At 49.5% G+C, this 3,918-nt stretch overlaps 1 non-coding gene across 1 annotated transcript; it reads right to left on the minus strand.

The window, feature by feature from the left end:
* Positions 1–3,845: 3,845 nt before the first annotated feature.
* Positions 3,846–3,918, minus strand: TRNAA-AGC (transfer RNA alanine (anticodon AGC)). Its single transcript has one exon. It is a non-coding gene; the product is annotated as a tRNA-Ala (tRNA).

Consider the following 3,918-nt stretch of genomic DNA (forward strand, 5'->3'; position numbering starts at 1 on the left):
ACGTCATGCACCTTTCCGGACCAGCTTGCGTTAATGTCCGTGAAACGCCCACGGTGATCCACAAGCGCCTGGAGAACCATAGAGAAATACCCCTTCCGATTAATGTACTCAGTGGCTAGGTGGTTTGGTGCCAGAATTGGAATATGTGTGCCATCTATTGCCCCTCCAGAGTTAGAGAAGGCCATTTATGCAAAGCCATCCACAGTGTCACGCATGTTGCTCAGAGTCACGGTCTTTCAGAGCAGGATGAGACTAACGGCCCTGCACACTTCCATCAACACAAGTCCAACAGTCGACTTTCCCACTCCGAACTGGTTAGTGACTGATCGGTAGCAGTCTGGGGTAGCCAGCTTCCACAGTGCAATCACCAAGTGCTTCTCCAACAGCAGGGCAGCTCTCATTCTCATGTCCTTATGTCGCAAGGCTGGAGCGAGCTCATTACATAGTCCCATGAATGTGGCTTTCCTCAACTGAAAGTTCTGCAGCCACTGCTCATCATCCCAGACGTGCATGATGATGTGATCCCACCATTCAGCGCTTGTTTCCCCAGCCTAAAAGCAGCATTCCACTGGGGTCAGCACCTCCGTGAATGCCACAAGCAATCTCGTGTCATAGCTACTACGCATGGTGAGATTAATGTCGCATTCCTCTTGCCTTTGTAGTTTAAGGAGTAACTCCACTGCCACTTGTGATGTGTTAGTCAGAGCAAGCAGCATACTGGTCAACAGTGTGGGATCTAGTCCTGCAGACCGAAGAGGCAGGGCATGCAGTACACAAACCATTGAAAGATGGCTCCAAATGCGGACGAAAGCACAGGGATTGCTGGGATGCAAAGCAATGCATCATGAGGCACTGGGACAGGACCCGGGATGCCTCATGACCCCCTCCGACTTCCCAGAACTCTTAGTGGCAGGAGAGAAAGAGATGCTCTGTGGGAAGCTGCCCAGAGTGCACCGCTCCAAATACTGCTGCAAGTGCCGCAAGTGTGAACGTGCTTTTGCACAGGCAGCTGACAGTGTGCACACACAAGAGTGGTTTCCCTTCAGCGTTCTCTGAGCAGCTTTGTAACTCTGACAGTGTAGACACCCAAACTGTACCAACACAACTCTACCACTGCAGCGCTGTGTGTATAGACATGGCCTTAGTCTCCTCAACTCACAGATACAGAGGGAATGATCCAGTCCACAGAAATTAGCTCTAGATATGGCTCCTTGACCACTCAACAAAATGAAATTCAGATTAACATCGCAATGCAGTGTTCTTGTGACCATTCTTAATCACCATATAATTGACGTTGATGCTAGCTTCTGTAAAACTGGGAGGCCAGGTGCCAGCTCAAACCAAGGTCACTAAGTCTACACTGAACACACAATGATACATAGCTGGAAGCTGTCTGTCTCACTTGTAACTTAATATTGATGAAAAAGATATAAGAATTATGAGCAAGTGTACAGAGTTTACACTCTACTGAATGCTTGTGATTTGCTCCATGCATTAATCTTACTTCTAATGTCTGTGTTCCAAATTACAATGTGATGTTCAAGTGGTTGCATTGTGAGCCTCTGTCACTGTATAAATAACCATACAGGAGCGGAACATTAATTAGTGTGAAGAGATGCTCTTGTACAGAAATTGTTACACCCATCCCAGGAGGAGACCCATCAATTCCGTCTGGACTCAGTTTCCCTCCTACAACTGATTTAGTTGGGGATTGGTCCTGCTTGGAGCAGGGGGTTGGACTAGATGACATCCTGAGGTCCCTTCCAACCCTGATATTCTATGATTCTATGAACTGGAAATTCAGTATATTTTGATAGAGAACGTGTCAACAACAGGACAAAAGACTCTTGTTGTTCTTATGCTCTCCTCACCCGGAAGATGAGATACAAAAATGGACTACTCTAAGCAGAGATTGAAGCTCAGAATACATAGCAGGAGGATGACAAAAACCCCAAACCAACGAAACAAAGAATAAGAAAGGAAATCCACTCAACAAGAACACAGGACAGAGCAAACTACGCTGCTCCCCTTTCTTGCCTTTCAACAAAATACGCCTTTCCAGAGACCATCAGAGAAACTCACACATGCCCCTGCCTTGCACACCCACCCATACCTAATGTCTCCGTTCATGACAACAAGAGAAGCAAACACTGCAAAGGAAAGACGATGAGTTGGCTCCCTTCCCGCCTAGTCGGTGCACAGGTCGAGGACAGCAAAACTTCAGATTCTCTACGCATAGCCCGGCAGCTCCTTCCCAGAAATTCCCCCAGATCGGGCTTCTAGTATTTCTCCGCCAGAAGCCTTTTACACACTACATGCAATCACGGTTGCCCAAAGAAATCCCAGCTCTACAAATGTGATGGACAAAAGCCCAAAACGGAAAGAAATGGAAACACTCCCTTGCACTTCTCCATCAATTGAGCTCTATGACGCTGAGGAAAGATGGACAAAAAGAGAGCAAACCACTGAAAGGCACACATTGCTACAACCTTGAGTAAAATAGCCCACCGTCAACAGTGCACACAAAAGGTTGAGCCTGAAGGACAGGAGAATCTTCTTTTCCCCCTACATTCCTCTCCTCCCTGCCACCAGAAACTAGGTCCCCCCTGGCACCTCTGCCCCAGGCAAGAAACACTGAAGACAGCTTGGGGACATAGCTACGGCCAGCCTCTTTTATGATAAAGGCGCCCCGCTACCAGGGGGACAAATGGCCCTTCTGAAGTCTGAGATCAATAGCTAGATGTCTAAGCTGTGAGTGCGGGAAGGCGAAGAAAAAGGAACTCTGCCTACAAAGGCCTAAACTGTGGTCTAGGTACTTGGAAGCAGGTGTGGTAGATGAAAGTAGTGGCAAATGGTGCTTTAAATGCAACAGATTTCCAGCGGCCAGTCTCGCACGAATGGAGAAAAACATGGCAATGGGAGCTCTAAAGAAATGCAGGCAACGAAGACCAACTCCTTCGAGCCGGAGTTGAACCAGCAGCCTAAGGGTTCGCCGAAGAATTAAGCCTACAGTCCTTCGCTCTACCAACTGAGCTAGCAAAAGAAGCGAGGCACAAATGGCCCCGAGTGACTCAAGGGGTCAGGCAGAAGTGCCACTGGCACTAACTGCTAATCACAGGTTTGCCCGTGCCCAGCCCTTGAAAGGAATAAGCGACACACACCTATCCCTTCATCTTCATGCCTGCCCCGGGTGCTGGGTAGCTGCCTCATCCACCCTCAATTCACCCAACGGGAAGTCCGCACGCATATACCGCTCAAAGGCTCCCTAACAGGCACAGCAGGAAGGCAACGCTGCGAGGGAAGAACGGAACGCCAGGGGGTGCGACGCTAGCCCTGCCAGCTAGCTGGGACGCCGCGTCCTCCTGCTGACCCACAAGGGATCCGGGATTGTCTCCAGCATGCGCAGCACACCGCTGGCACCCCAGCCCTGATTCCCACCCGGAATAGGAACAGTTGTGCAATGGAAAAAGGATCCGAGGCTGAAACCTCCTGCCTGGCTCGAAAGGGGCCTTTTAAACCACTACATTTTCTCAGTCCATTTCCCTTCCCCTTCCTCAATGATTGACCAATTCCCTCTCGTACCCTTTCACACCCGACTCCGCTTTCCAAGCCTACCTCAGGAAAAACAAATACAAAGAGGCTCACAAATGAAAAGAACTCAGACACACACTCTCCTGAAAGAGAAGCTGCCCCCTTTGCTTCCTGAGGACGAAAGGCTTACCGCAAAGCCAAGAGCAGTCCGGAATGCTCTTTTCCGCGTAGACATAAATGGTGTATGTGGGGGCAAGTGGGTCGGGGTGGGAAAGGAAAGGAAAAAGATGGGATGGGAGCAAAGAGAAGGGGCTTGGAGAATGCAGGCATTGATCCTGCTACCTCTCGCATGCTAAGCGAGCGCTCTACCATTTGAGCTAATTCCCC

The sequence above is a fragment of the Lepidochelys kempii genome, chromosome 2 (genome assembly GCF_965140265.1).
Source record: "Lepidochelys kempii isolate rLepKem1 chromosome 2, rLepKem1.hap2, whole genome shotgun sequence".
Classification (NCBI taxonomy): Eukaryota; Metazoa; Chordata; order Testudines; family Cheloniidae; genus Lepidochelys; species Lepidochelys kempii.